The sequence below is a fragment of the Rattus norvegicus genome, chromosome 9, assembly GCF_036323735.1.
Source record: "Rattus norvegicus strain BN/NHsdMcwi chromosome 9, GRCr8, whole genome shotgun sequence".
Lineage (NCBI taxonomy): Eukaryota > Metazoa > Chordata > Mammalia > Rodentia > Muridae > Rattus > Rattus norvegicus.
In genome coordinates this window covers 75750951-75766955 of record NC_086027.1, presented here as the reverse complement: position 1 = coordinate 75766955, position 16005 = coordinate 75750951, and the positions used below count along the sequence as shown (strand labels likewise).

The 16005-nt window shown below is 38.2% G+C and overlaps 1 protein-coding gene across 25 annotated transcripts in view; it reads left to right on the top strand.

Annotated features, from left to right (window-relative positions):
• Nucleotides 1-225: 225 nt before the first annotated feature.
• Nucleotides 226-16005, top strand: part of Kansl1l (KAT8 regulatory NSL complex subunit 1-like) — a 105866-nt gene continuing 90086 nt past the window's right edge. For 7 of the 25 annotated variants that reach the window (XM_039084625.2, XM_039084623.2, XM_063268149.1 and 4 more), the window contains exon 1: nt 228-439. The gene's annotated coding sequence lies outside the window, so the exon portion shown is untranslated. The other 18 variants (XR_010055014.1, XM_039084617.2, XM_063268148.1 and 15 more) reach the window with 10 other exon arrangements.

Below are 16005 nucleotides of genomic sequence, written 5' to 3'. Positions count from 1 at the left end.
GGAGAGAGCGCGGGGCAGCGGCGGGGCGGAACGCACTCGGAGCCAGCAGAGTTCGGCCATCGCGCTCAGGCGGCTTTCAGAACGCTCCCAGCCGCTTCCGCGGCCCCGCCCCCGCCGGGGTTTCCCCGCCGCCCGTCTCATTTGCATGGCGCGCCCCTCCCCCGCTGCCATTGGCCGGCGCCGGGCCCCGCCCTCCCCCCACTCCCCTCCCTCCGCCCTAGGGTTCCGTCCCCCGAGCGCCCAGAGCTGCGGGCAGCGGGCGGACTGTTAAACCGCGGCGGCGGCGTCAGCCGGGGCGGGAGCGGGGCGCGCTCTGGAGACGAGTCGGCGGCGCCCCGGGTGGGGGGAGGCGGGCGGACAGCTAGAGATCGCCTCGGCGGCCCCCACCACGGCCGGACCGAAGGTGCGGCGGCGGAGGGCAGCCAGGGCGCCCCAGCAGGCGAGTGGCCGGCGTCGCTGCGGCGGGCTGAGGGGGGTGGGTCTCCTCGGCGGGGCACGGCGGCGGCGCGGGGCGGGAAGAGCGGAGAAGACCGCCGGGTGGACTCGCGGGCTCGGCGTCCGCCGGGCAGTCCCCTTTGCACCCCGAATCCTGCTGGCCGTTGGACTGCGGGCCCCGGCACAGGACCGTGCTTTGGGGCAGGGGTCGGACCGCAGCCAAATTTAAACGGCTAAACCTAACAGCCTTGGCAGATACGGCGGGGAGGGGAGGGCGGGGCAGGGGGCGGGCCTGGACGCGAGTCACGTGGGAAGGGCGGGGCTTGGCAGGCCTCCCTTTTGTTTTGGCCGGCGCGTGCGCAGAAGTCGGAACACGTGGTTTTTCTTGGGCACGCCCCCCGCCTCCCCCGCCCCCAATCCTGGAGCTGCCGCGCCTCTCCGGCGGGTGTGGGGAGCTCGGTGGGGAGCTTTCCATAACTCGGAGCTTGACTGGCTAGCGGCGACATTTATTTCTTCTTATTTTGGGCCGTTATGGGTTTGACCTTTAGAATTGTTTGGGGTGGAAGGGGTTGTTGTGGTTTACTGAAAGGTAACGGGTCCGAGTTGATGTTGCAGCTTGTGCCCAAGAGAGGAGAGGACTGGCTTTGCAAAAGAAAAGTAGTGTTTGGTAGGAAGAAATAAATGCAGGACGACGGTGTTGTGTGGTGTCGAATCGGGGAAGGAGTTGTTGGGCTGGACCTTGCAAGGGGCAAGCGCTGCGCGGGCGTCCTCGGTGCACCCGCAGAAGGGGCGGTCGCGGTTCCCTGTCCCTGCTGTTCCCTTCGCGGGTTCCCGGGAGATTGGAGTTGTGGGAGTCGCCTTCTGGCTTTGATTCCCTCCAACTTGGACGCACTAACTGCTGGAGAGACTAAAAAAGATTGGCAGTCACCGCCTTTAATAGTTTAACTTTGTGTCTGTAGAAAGGTTTTTAGATCCTGATTGGACCGGGCAAGTTAGTAACATAACTTTCCCGAACCTGTTACTGAGCACAGCTAGCAAAACAGGCAGGATTTGAGGGTAGAAGTAGCTCTAAAAATAATTTGACAGTGGAGGAAGAAAAAAAGCGCAGGTGTGGAACGCAGATTGTTTAATAATGCCGGTGGTTGATTTCTGGGGTTTCCAGAAAGCTAACTAGCTGTTTCCTTGGGCAAGTCACAGCCTTGCTGATACATCTGTTTCCTCTGGAAAACCGTTTCGTAATACAGTCTCTGCCTTAAAAGAGCGTAATGAAGATCACGTGCTTTGTGTTAGTGAGCGAAAATCACCACGTAATGTGGTGGTATAACAAAACCTCAGTTTTAAACAAAGCCAGCATATTTTCGGAATTTTAAGAATAAGCCGTGAAATAAGATATATTTGATTTTCGTCAGATCTGTTGCACTTTTTGTTTAGTTTCTGGCCATTTAACCAGGTTGGCCTCTGGACTTGCTGTGTAGTCCAGGACCCTTTAGAACTGACATTATAGGAGCCAGTGCCTAACTTTATGATTAAGTTTCTCTTCACGTTTTTAAAGATGATTCACTGTCAAGGTCTGCCATCACTTCTTTATAGTTTTGATCTACAGAAATTGTTACTCCCCTTTCTCAACCTTTCTAGAATAATTTTCTTAAAGGTGAAACTTGTAATCTTGGCCAGTAATAGCACACTTTTACAAGATCTTGGTAATAGGTATCTTTCCAAATAACAGCTGCTACTTTTCTTACACGTTATTATAAAATTGCCTGGAAAGCTTTGTATTTCTCTATTTTTCTATCATCTATGTGTAATTTAACCTAAAACCGGAGATCAGACGTTTTCAGTTAATTTAAAAGCAGAAACATTAAATATTATTAAAAAACATTAATATTCTCTGAAAATGATTTTAATAACTGTTTAACGTTTCATCGTTTGAGTATATTTTAAGTTTTTCCTATTGGCAGATGTTTGGGTTTTTCTAATATTTTGTGTAAGTTATTACACAAATCTTTGAAATAGTATACTCCCCTTCCCCCCCTTAGATTTGTAGGAGAGGAGTTACTGAATCTGAGCCGCTTTTTAAAGTTTTTATGCTCTTATGACTCCCCAATTTTGAGCATGTGGTATCATACTCATAGAGGTATGAATGTATCTCCTATCATATCCGTGTTTATCACCCAGGTTTGGCTTGATGGGGCAAATCTTGTTTTAATTCGCATTCTGCTTCCCCACTACCACTTCTCTGTGGGCATTTCCTAACTTACTGTTAGGTACTTGAGAGAAAATGGCTTCATAGTGGATGTACAATAAAGACTTGCCAATTGGGTGCTAATATTTTAACTTTCTTTCTTTCTTTGTTTTTTAAACGATGAGCAGTTAGGAAATTTTTTTTTTTTTTTTTAGGGGTACATGGTTGTTAATGTAGTAATTGATTGAGCTGTTTGGGTACTTGTTCCTTAAGGCCTCACTGGTCTTGATAGTTTCCTATTAAACGTTCCAGTAGGTAACTTCCCATTGTCTTGGCATGGCACACCCAAAATGTCCCATCTACTTTTTCTGCTTGTATCGTCGCTTATCCACTTGGGTCCTCTTTACTCACTTATCACTCTTCCAAGGAGCTACTGTGAACATTTCAAATCCTGGTCATTGTAATTTCTCTTGTAGACTCTGTGTTAGACAAATAAGAAGAGGATGGTGTTTACAGTTCTGTGAATTGTCCCTGACTGTTCTTAACAGCCCACTTGTTTCTGCCTGTGGCGTTCCTTAGAAACGCTACATGCAGCAAGCTATTCTTGCTTTCATGATGCCTTTCTTGGGTTTAGACATGTCTTGTTCCTTTACCTTTGTCTGTCTTTACTATATTAGGTGTCAGTTGAAGGAGTAGAAAGTTGCTTCCTTTAGGTTTAGGACTGTCTTTAAGGTTGGTGTTGGCAGAGTTTATTAAACTGTTACAGCAAAGAATGAGACCGCTTTGTAATGCAAATGACAGTGGGAAATTAGCAACCAGTTTATAACTAATGTGTGTTCTATCTGTTCTAAAAGCCATTACTTCATTACAGTACTATAATAGAAAACTCATACAAAATAACTAGAATATTATCTTTCATACTTTATGCAGTATCTTAGAAAGAGAAAAACTATATAATTTTCTAAATTTTTCTCCATTTTCTCTGAAATGATGCACTAAATGAACATTACACAGATTTTTTTTCTTGCCTAGTCATGAAAGATAAAAACGCAAACATGTTAGTAAAAATGATACCATACTTGCCAGTTGACAATGTATAATGAAAATTGAGGATAATTCATAATGGATTCTTTTTCTTTTTCTTCTTTTGAAGACAGGATGTCCCTATTTGACCTGGGTCAGCTTGGAAGTCACTGTAGTCAACACTACCTACCCTGTAACTTATCTTTTAGTTTCTCTTTCATGTTGGGATTTTACTTGGCCACAAAGGAAAATTTGCATACTAAATGTTATTTTTATTTCTTCAAAACCACTCATTTCTATATTGATACAAAAGTTCAGCTATTTATAACATTTAAAATTTGTTAATATTTTAGATCACTCATGAATTTTGCAATGTTTCAAGTTCTCTTTTAAGCTCTATAATGCCCAGAATTCTTAGGTATGTCTTTAGAAGTTTAAAAAAACAAAACTGAAAACCGTACTTGGTAGTAGATCTTTCATCAGTGTTGAGCTGTGTGACTTTAAATTCCCCAAATGAATAGCCTGAGCAAATGTGTGATAATGCACTTTTAAATGCAAATTTCTGCATTCAAATTGATGTACATAGGGAAAACTTCATTTACATTCTTATGAGTCATGCACTTACAGCAGAATAGTAATAATTCTGCTTCAAGTATGAGCTGTTTGATCTGTTATGTGGCCACCCAAGTGGCTTTATCTTTAATTAAATTCCTTTAGTCTTCAAAGAGAGTTCCTTTTTAGGCATAGTTTTCAAAGTAGAAGAAGCTCTTATAAACATCATAGACTACAGAGTGTTGAGCTAGCTATATTCAGTCCATGCCAAAGTACTGCAGAGTTTTCTGTGACAAACAGAGAATTCCTCTAAAAGAAGCACATAAAGAAATCTGGAAATACGCTATACTTTGCATTTGGGCTTTCATTAATTCCTATTTTTTTGTTACTTTAAAACTTTTTTTTAAAAAATGGTGCGACTATCTGAGTGTGTGGGTTTGTGTGAGTGCAGTGTCTGATAGGCAGAAGAGGGTGTGGGGTCTCCTGGGGATGGAGGTACAGGTGACTGGCTGACCTACTGGGTGTTGGGGTTGATATGTACTATTAATGCCTGAGCCATCCCTTCAGCCCAGTTCTCATAGTTCTGTGAGATAAAAATTCAGCCGCTATGAACTCATGCTCCTTAGTGTTTTACATTGCATCTTTGCTTTTATATGAACAAGTCAGAAAAATTGAATTCTCTTACATTTTTAGCAGTGTTTAAAAGCCCAACTTGGCCCAGTGAGATGACTCATTTAGTATCGGTGTTTGCCACAGTCTGACTGGGCTGGATCCCTGCAACATGAGTAGTGGAAGGAGACAACCGCCTACTTCCACTAATTGTCCTCTGATCACCCCGCCACATGCTAACTAAATGTAAAGACAAAAACAAAAAAAACAAAACAAAACAAAACAAAACAAAGCTCCATTTGGTTAGTTACTTTTCTTTATTAGCTTGGGCCAACTTCATGAAATAGTTAAGTCCTATATGTGGGAATAAGCTTTGGCGCTTTCAAGTACTTTTGGTAGAGTTTTTTTTTTTTTTTTTTTTTTGGTTGTTTGTTTTGTTTTTTAAATAGGTGAATGTGCACCTTATACTCTGTATGTAAGAGAATAGGATTTATCAAAATTAAAATTACAGTTAAAAGTAAATTTAATGTTTGGGAGTAAAGCTGGAGAGAATATTTTCCAAAGACAATATGGAATGTTTGCATGCATTCTAGAATATAGAGCATAACAAAAATTTGAAGCAATATAAGGGTAGGAAGTCAGATTTTAATATTCATTTTATAGGAGGAACAGTGGTTCTTATCTGGATTATCAGATTCAAGTTTGAAGGTATTAGGACTGGGTAGTATTTAAAGGGCTAGATTGTAATTTTCTTTCAGGAAACGTCCAGAATCATTTGATATAAGTTACTTATTAGCTGTAAAGGTTTGATTACTGAGTGAACCAACTCAATAGTAATTGTCTTGAAAGTTATCTCACTATGGAAATGCAGGTTTTGAAGGATAAGTGCTTTTGCTATGTTTCATGATCTCCAGAGGTTGGATTACATTTAGTTCATGCTAGACTCCTAGATATAAATGTGCTATGAATCTTAAAAGTACAGCTTAAGCAACTAATAAAAACATCCTGGGGACAAGGCAAAGCCTTGCATTTGTAATAGTACAATTTTCGAATCATTAAACTCAATCTCAGTGAATGTTCTTTGGATTACATTGTAGACTAAAATTTTAGGATTTATGATGTAGACTAAGTGCAATCCAGTTTGCTCTTTTTCATGGATGGATTTGGTTCTATAATGGTGAAGTTAGGATGCACTAAAGAAGTAAAGCATGGCTGTGACGTGTTTCTTATCTAAGTTATGAGTTTTTTCTCATCTGTAAAAGTCTTCTGTGACTTCTGGGTTTTCAAAGAGCAGTTATTTGGATCCGGGTTGTTTGTTGAAAGGTTATTTACTTGACAGAGTGTTTATAATGGTTTTGTGATAAGCTTTTGTAATGTCATTCACAGAACCATAAAATTTCTGTCTGCCAAGGTATTAATAACTTTTTTTTTAAAAGAATTTAAACTGAAATAGAAGGTGAAAAACTTGTGAAATGAAATAGAATTGGATTTTGGATTATCAAATACTCTTTCCCTAGCAGAGAATAAGACTGTGTAGTTGCTCTCTTTCAAACACTTTCAAAGCTTATAGTATTTACTTTAAAATCCTATTAGTTTGATATCTGAGTGTGTGTCTTTCACAAGAGAAAGTTTATTTTTCCAAAACAGTTTTCCCCCTTCGAGGTCATTAGACTAAACTTTTTAGGAAAGTGTGACATTATACTTGAGTATCTAGGATGTACTCAAAATAAATATTCCTTACCAATAGTAGTCATATCTGGAATTATAGAATGCAGTTTTTTTGTATTAGACATTTCTAGATTTACCTAGGATTAAATCTCTCCACCCTATTATGCCTGTAGTTAGAAAGTGATCAGCATACTTTTTAGATAATTGTTGGAATTTGTTTTCTCTATGTTGCCACTACTGCAGGTGCCTACATATATTTGGTAAGATAAATTTGTGGATTGAAAATTTGCAGATAATGGTTGATTCCTGGTTATTTATGCAACTATGTTTTACCCTCATCACACACTTGAGCATTTGAAATGAGGCTCTTGCTACATTAAGACTGTGGTAAAGAAACTGGACTTTTGAAGATTTTCTACATATAAAGATTACATACAGCCTTATTAAGAAAATTCTATTAAAAAAAAGTCAGGTGGTGGTGCGTGCCTTTAATCCCAGCACTAGAGAGTGAGGGTAGGAGGCTCTCTGTGAGTTGGAGGCCAACTAGGTAAACTATGCAGGTTGATGCAGGAAAACTATGAATTTGAGGCCATTCAGTGCTACATGTAAGAACCTGTCTCTAAAACTAAGGTTTGTTGGTATAGCTCTAAGTCATAGAGAGCTTTCCTAGTACTCGTGAGATCAGGTTTGACAACTGCACCACGGGGCTGGGGATTTAGCTCAGTGGTAGAGTGCTTACCTAGGAAGCGCAAGGCCCTGGGTTTGGTCCCCAGCTCTAAAAAAAAAAAAAAAAAAAAAAAGATAACTGCACCACACATACATGCAAATGTTATAAGAAATTTTAGTATATAATTTTAAATATATTACTTGTTATGAACATACTATTATACAGTAACAATTTCATGTAATACTTGAACACAGTGTTTAATTTATTAAGGAACATAAATTATATGAATTGATTTGATGTTCGTTCTGCTGGATTTTCTCTAAATATGGGGTTTGGTGTCTCACATAAGTTGGGGAAATTATTAGTCATATTTATTACTTCTGTGGTTTCTTTTCTTTTATTGTTTCCATTACATACATTTTCTCTTTCTATAACTATCCCATAATGTTCCACATTTCAGATTTTTGTTATGCTGGCTTTTTTGCTTTTAATTTTTTTCTTCTCCTTTTTTTTTTTTTTTTTCAATTTGGAATTTTCTTTTGATATGTCTTTTTTATTGAGAGCTTTGTTCAGACACATTAAGTTTATTACATAAACCATGCTTGCACATAAACCATGAAAAGCATGTGGAGGCTGAAAGCTAGAGCAGACTGGAGCTTGGTGTGTCTTTAATTTAGAGTACACAACCAAAAACAAAACCCAGGAAGCTTTTCAACAGCTTTCTTAGAAAGTAATATACCTGGTAACTTTTCCTGTGCTTGCTTGCCCTTGTATTGTATACTTTTGAGTAGGTGGTTGTCTTGATTGTACTGCTGAATTTTGATGTTTCTTACTAAAGATATTTTCATTGTCCTTTGGGGCCTGTCCTCCCTTTCATATAAACACTACTACACTCCCTAGTCTTGGTTCTGGCTCCTTTCCCTTGTTCCTACCCTCTGCCTAGGTAAACTCCTGGTCCTTGGCTTTAAATACTATTTATATTCATGACTTCTCCAAGTCCTGTCTCTAATTATGACCTCTCATTTGAACTCTACACTTGTTTGTCTGACTCCACTTGGGTGACTGATGCATACTTCAAACATAAAATGCCCCAGTACTTAAAAAAAAGGTTCCCAAGTCTGTTTCAAAAATATCACCACTGACCATGCATTTGCTGAGAAAAAAAAAAAAGTAAACTGCCTAGAACATGATGGCTGCAGAAAGAATAGAAAAATCAAGGCCAGAGTAGTAGATATAGCCAGACCACTGACTTTATACTTAAGCTGAAGCTAAGGGTTATTTTTTGGTTTCTTTTTTCCTCTTAAGCCCAGCAAAACATTGGTCATCAAAAGTTTTGTTGACTCTACTTTGGAATATATTTAAATTGACTTTTCCTCATTCTTATTAATACCTCCAAGCAACCAGTTTGGCTCGCATTGATTCAGTGACTGCATCCCTGGTTCCTCTGCATTCAAAGTCTTTTCTATAGGACAGCCAGAGTGAGTGAACCTGCTGGCCTGCTTCTTTCTCTTCCTCCGTCTTCCCTTTCTCCCTCCCCTTCTTTCCTTCCAAATCAATCAAATCAAGTTATTTCCTCATATAAATTTCTAATAACTCTGCTTCAGCCTAAGTATAAAGTCAGTGGTCTGGCTTTATCTACTACTCTGGTCTTATTTTTTCTATTCTTTCTGCAGTCATAGGCATAGTTTACTATGTTTTCCCCATAAGCACATCAAGCTTATTCTTGCACTAAACTTCCTGTACTTATATTTTGAGGGGAAGGCATACATCCTAGGTGCTTCTTAGCTTGTCATTGTTTGAGATCTTAGAGCAGATATCACCAGGAAGCCTTGAGAAGCCTACCTGCAACCACACATCCAAATTTTTGCTGGTGCCAGTATAAACATGCTCTAGACTTCAGATGTGATAAACACTTATAGAACCTTTATTTACTAGATATTTGATCTACTCATTGTCTTAGTTACTTTTCTATTGCTGTGATAAGACATCATGACGTAGGCAAGTTATAAAAGAATTTAATTTGGAGCTCATGGTTCCAGAGTATTTGAGTTTCTGACCTTCTTGGTGTTCCACAGGGGGAGCATGGCAGCAAGCAGCAGATACTGAGCAGTTGCTAGGAGCTCACATCTCTATCCACAAGCAAAATATAGACAGATCCCACTTGGGATAGCAAAGGCTTTTGAAACCTTAAAACTTGTTCCCAATGGCACACCTCCTAATCCTTCCCAAACAGTTCCACTAATGGGTGACCAATTATTCAAATAGAATTGAAATCAACACATTTTATAGCCATTTTTCACATGAATGTAGCTTTTTAAAAATATAAAGATACTTTATATTTAAAATAAATTCTCTCACTCTCCCTCCCTTCTCTCTCTAGCATGTTCCTCTATACACTATGTGAGGGTAGAACTCTTGCCTTGTTTGCTGCATCTTTCTAGTATTTAGGATAGTATTCATGTTTACCTATGAAAGTTTCAAATGAATTGTTGAATTTTAGAATGAATATATATATATATATACACACACACACACACATATATATATATATATATATATATATTACATGGAGATAAAGACTCAAGCTTCTACCTAAGGCAGACAATTATTTTATGACTTAAGACTCAAGCTTCTACCTAAGGCAGACAATTATTTTATGACTTAGTGACTGTTTTTTTTCTGCTTTTAATAAAGCAAGTTGACTAAAGTCTGTGATTTGTACATTTAATTTTCATTTTTAAATGATAGTTTTCTAGCTATCTTTCATAACCATTATGAAAAAGGTGTGTGGTGTAGCTGATTGTAATATTCTTAGTGAAGAACAGATGGTTTAATTTGTAGTTAGTGTCTTACTGCCTTTCTAAAGTTGACGTCCAAAGCACAGGATACACATTTAAGTTCTACAAGGTAATCGTGATTGTATTAAACTGAAGAGTGAACATAAGGTAAATTTACAGAATTGTTCATTATTGTGTGCTTTTAAAGTGACAAGGCTTTGTGTATTTTGCCTTTACTCAATCATCTATTTTGTATGTTAATGAAGTATATTCAACTAAGAATAAATTAATTAAAGTTTGTATAATGATTGGAGCCATCATTCAGAGTTAACATGAATTAATGACAACTCAGTTATTTACAACTACTGTTTTAAATATTTAATTGGCTGGGTTTGGTTTCACATGTTTTTAATCCTAGAACTTAAAAGGCAGAGGCAGGCATTTCTCTGTAAATTTGAGTCTAGCCTGGTCTACTTACAGAGTTCCTGGCTAACCATAGATACATAGTGAGACTATATCTTCAAAATGAATAAACAAATAAATAGATTGATAGAGCGGTAGATAGGCAGATAATCAAAAGGTTGTTGTATTTAGTGCTTACTTAGCTTTGAGAAAGTTCAGTTAATTTTTTTCTTTTGGTGTCATATCTTAAAAAAATCCAGTAATAAAATACTACAAAAATTTTCTTTCTCTTTTCCCTCTTAGATGTTTTTAAGAGTTCTAGCTTTTACATGGGTCTAACCATTTTAATACATGGTATGAGGTATGTGTTGAGATTCATTTTTTTCTCTACAGCAAATTGTGAGCTTCCCAAAATATCGCATGTGTGTAGTGGCATATTTCTGATCTGTTTTCTTTCCTGTTTTCTGTTTGCTTATCCTTAGCTGGTAAAGCATTGTCCTTAACCAAATGTCAGTACACAGTGTGAGTTCTTCAAATTTGTTCTTTTTCAGAATTATTTTTGGCTATTTTAGTTCTTTTGACTGTAAATCATTTTAGTCAGTTTGTCCGTGTCAATAGAAATTCTTCCAAAGTTTGGTTGAAATTATGTTTAATTTCACAAGTCATTTCGAAGAGAGTAAGATCATAGCAATGTTGGGGAGTGGCTCCCATGAGTGCAATGTATTTATGGAAGTCATCTGGGTATTGTTTGTGTTTTATATCAGTGTTTTCTCAGTGTATGGATCATGCACATTTTGTCAAATTTGTTTTGTTATGACTAGAAGTGGAACTCAGGGCCCTGGTGCATACTAATCTTTATCGTGGAGATGTGCTAATTCTGCTAAGTATGTTTGGAGGCGTTATTAGAATTGTTCTTTTGGGAGGTGCATTAGAGTTCTTTAGATGAACAGAGCCAATAGTCTGAAAAGAAAAGGAACTTATCAGAGTGACTTACAGGTTGTGTTCTAGCTATGTGAACAGTGGTCTCCCAATGGACCGGCCAAGAATGCATTAGCTTTTCAGCCCATAAGGTTGGACGTCTCAGCTGGTGTGTTGTCCTGGCTGTGTTGGAATCAGGACAAAGTCGGTTCTAGTACCAGCAAAAGAATTACTCAGCAACAGCAGGGAAGATGAGCTTTCCGCCAGAATGAGGGCAAAGCAAGCAAAATGCCAAAGCTTCTTCCAGGTCCTTTTATGTAGGCTGCAACCAGAAGCATGCCTCTGATTTAGGGTGGGTCTTCCCACCTCAAATGATAGAATCAAGAAAATCCTTCACAGGTGTGCCCGTCTTAGGTTTTAATTGCCCCCAGATGTAGTTAGGGTGACAACCAAGATTAGCCATCCAGGAAACATTGGAGTTATTACTGTTTTCAATTTTTCTATGTCTGGTCTGGCTTTTCACATCTGTGGTTAGGAAGTACAAATGGTTTAATATTTTGACTGTGTCTGTAGCCTGACTCAGTGCTTGTTAGGATGAATGTTCTAGAACTTTTTTTTTGTAGATTCCTTGAGATTTTCTATGTAGAAATAATGATGTGTTGATGGCGAGGTTTATTTTCTAATGTTTGCCCTTCCTTTCTTGACATAGGTACATAGTAGCTCTTCTAGAATGACACTAAAAATGGATGATGAGAATATTTTCTTCATTCTCAGTCTTGGGGAAAGACACTATCAAGATATAAACTGTAGACTTTCATGATTTTTGCTGAGTTAAGGAATTTCTTTCCTTTATCCTAAATTTCAGTTTTTTTTCTTTATAAGTGAATTTTACATTCTGTGAAATGCTTTTACTATATGAGATCCTGTTTGTTTTTTTTAAACTTTGATATGGGGAATTTCAGTGATTGGTTAAAAAAATGTTGAACCTGCCTTGAGTTCATGAAATATGCCATACTTGATTGGGTCACATTATCCTGTTTGTATAGTGCTGTAATTGTGCAGTCACTGTTAAAATAGTAATAGATATTTTTACTGGTTATCACTATATCAGTCCTGAAACACATTTGAAAATGTGCTTCAAATGTATTTTGATGACCTGCGATGGTTATGGTAGTGTGTCTGTGTAATCCCTGGGTTTAGGCTGGAGAGACAGAATGATCAATCAGAGACAGACAGGCTTGTCAGGAAGTCAAGGCAAGGTTCTACTGCATAGAGTTGAACCACTAGTTCATGAACTTGTGTAACAAATACAGTACAGGTACATTAGCCAAGCAATATTTTAGTGTGGGAGTTTAGCACATAGGCTAAACTTGCCTTTAGAGGATAGAGTGATGGCCTAGTGGTTAATAATGTTCACTGATCTTCCAAAGGACCCACGCTCATTTCCTATTGTCTACATGGCAGCTGACAGGGATCAGACACCCTCTTCTGGCTTCCACAGGCGCTACACACACGGTACATAGGCATACATGCAAGTAAAGCACACATAACATAAAATAAAATTGAAAAAACAAAACCCTGCCCTAAACTGTATTCCTTCCCAGAGTGTAAAGAGCATCTGAGGGTGTAGTGCCATGTGGAGAACAGTAAGGCAGTCATAGGAGGAGCAGAGCTGTTTTAAATCCATTGGCCAGGGTCGGGCTTTAATGGAGACCTTAGCTCAGCAAGGTGAATGAAGGCGGTGATTCATCTAATCAGAGCAGTTTTCATACTTAGAAAATAACAAGTACTCTCAGTTGGTTAACACGAAGCCCAGTGTTCCTGGAGTGTCTTAATCCATGGAGAAAACTGTAGAAGATGAAACAGGCGAGAGACCTGATAATGTAGAACTCTGTAGGCCATGAAAATGGTAATTTTAGATTTCATTGTAAATACAGAGCTGACTACTCATTTAGTCAGCAGATATTTATAGTGTGTCTGCTGGTCACATTGTTTTTTCATATAATAGGAAAGTAGCAGGCTAAGCATTACTAGAGTTTGTAAGAGCTAATAATTAAATAAGTTATGACAATACTTTACGAAACTATGCAAATAGGCAAAAGTGGTATTTTAGAATTATTGTCAATTGGAAAATATTCAGACAATTAAATCATGTATGTGTATAAAATTTAAAGAATTAAAGTAAATCACTTATATGTTATACTAAAACCATAATGCATACAAGTGAATGCCTTTCTATTTAAGAGAGATACAGATATTTTCATGCGTTTCTTTTAGTTATACATCACGGAGACATTTCTGCTTTGGTTTTTTTGTTTTCAAATAAGGATACATTTGGGAATAGTGCACAGAAGAACCTCATGGGCATTTTAAATAGGGGTTGTATTTTAGCTAGAAGACTATAATCTAAAAGTCTTTATGGCACTATAAGATACAGTCATGTTATAATCTCAAATATAAAAATGACTTAAAAGGTAGTTATCTGTTCCTGGGTAACAGAAGCTCTCTAGTTTTCTAAAACCTTATTTTGCAGCTTCTTTGTCTTGGCTCTCTTGAGGTCTCTCATCAGCTTTAATCAGGTTAGCAGGTGCTGCGGTCCTCTCCCGGCTTGACTGGGGAAGAATCTGATTACTCACAAGCCACCTGTGGGTGTCATCTCTTTGCCATATGGTCAGTCCAGCTCCCAGACGAGCAGTTAGCTTCGTTACTAAGGGGGAAAGGGCAGTAAGAAGGGAGTTTCAGTCTCATCATTATCTTAATCTAAGAAGTCATAGTCTATTATTTCTGCTAGATTTAGTCACCTGGAGTATACCACTCAGTCTATACTCAGGAAGCAAGATTTTGCCCATTTAGATAGCAATAGATGATTCTTAGGACCATTTGGGTGTGTTTGCTTCTGTTGTTGTTTTTGTTTGGCTCTGTATTAGGGCTGTTTTGGAAGTAGAGTGCAGAGCTGTCACAGGTTGTCTATCATTTTGTACCACAGATGGTCCTTAGCCACTTTAATCTTTGCATTTCCTTCTCTCTGTTCTATTCCTTAACGGCCCTACTCGGCTTCCTTGGAGCTCTCCCCTCATCTTCACCCAGGACTCTTGCTTCAGGATACTTTACTTTACGGTCTCTGCTGCAAACCACTCTGATTATAGCCTTAACATCTTGTTTAAACGTTTGCGAGAAATGTGACTGGGGTAAGAGGGGTAAGAGATAGAAATGTTATTGTAGATCTTTCTTGACTACTACATAGGAAGGTAGATGTAAATTACTTGATCAACTTATCATTTAAATCTTGAAGGATTTGGATTTTTTGCCCCAATGTTTTTTTAATCTTCACACACATGAATATTCATATACATATATTCGTGTGTGTGTGTGTGTGTGTGTGTGTGTGTGTGTGTGTGTGTGAGAGAGAGAGAGAGAGAGAGAGAGAGAGAGAGAGAGAGAGAGAGATATGTGTGGGGGCACTGTCAGATGCCAGAAGAAGGGCTTTAGATCCCCTGGAGCTGGAGTTCAAAGCCAGTGAATTGGCCAGCGTGGGTGCTGGGAACAGAAAACAGTTCCTGTCGAGAGCAAGTGCTCTTAACCACTGAGCCAGCTCTACATTATGTCCCTGATGTTCTGTAATTATTTTTCTATTTCCATTAAAAGCAGAGTGAATTTCAAACAAAAGTCTTGTTATTTTAATTTCTCTTTTAATATTTAGTATGAACACGAGTCTATTATACTAGAAATCATTGCTTAGTTACACAGAAGTATATTTTGGGATAATTCAAGTTTGAAGGCAGACTCTAAACACATTTGATATTGAGAGATTATAAAATGTGTGTGTGTCTATAAACACACAATGTGTATATACACAAACATCTGTATTTTATCACCTAGTTAACCATTAACTAACATTTGGTCAGTTTACATTTGCTCCTTTTTTCCCAAGTCATAAAATTTATAATGAAAATGAAAAGCCTCTTAAACCATTACTCTTACTTCTCTTTCATGGAACTTGATGTAACTACTGTTATGGGTATGGTAGGTATTTTTCTAGTTCACTTTTTATTAAGTATATAAGCACTTACATTCGTATAGATGATATGCTTTTATGTTTGTGCTATATTTTATGATATAAACTAACGTGTGTGTGTGTGCATGTGCATACCTACACTGTTCATTTTTCTTCTTTCCATTAGTTTTAAAAGTCTTCCCATATTGATACTCTTCAATAGATTATTCCAATATGTTTTATTAATCTTTCCTCTTTTGTTTTATGTCTGAGTTGTTTTGGATTAGTGTTTTGCTATTAGAACCATTTCTCATATAGCTGTGATAAGTATATTTTCTATATTATGTACAAATTATTCAACCAGTTTGTGGCCTCAGTAGATGTGAGGAATTTTGCTTGCTTATTTTTTCACCATAAGTGCTATTTCAGAGTTGAATCATTTTGTCAGTTTGGTGTATGGACACTTGGACTTTTGCTTTGCTGATAGACATTTCTTACCACTGTGATCAAGGAGATGTAAATGGTCATTTAGACATTATTATCTACATGTGCTATTACTGTGTCCTTTACATATTTGTAGCTTTAAAAACTGTATCCTATGTATTCAGACCTCTGTTATGTGTTGTAGATACTGTCTACTTGGGTGTTTGCTGTTAATCCTCTGTGCTTTTTTTTTCTTTTCTAACAAATAAATTTTTATACTTTTTCTTCATTGTGAAAAGTCTTCTTTCTGAAAGTTTTGGGGAAAATTAAAATGAAAACATACAGTTGTAGCCAA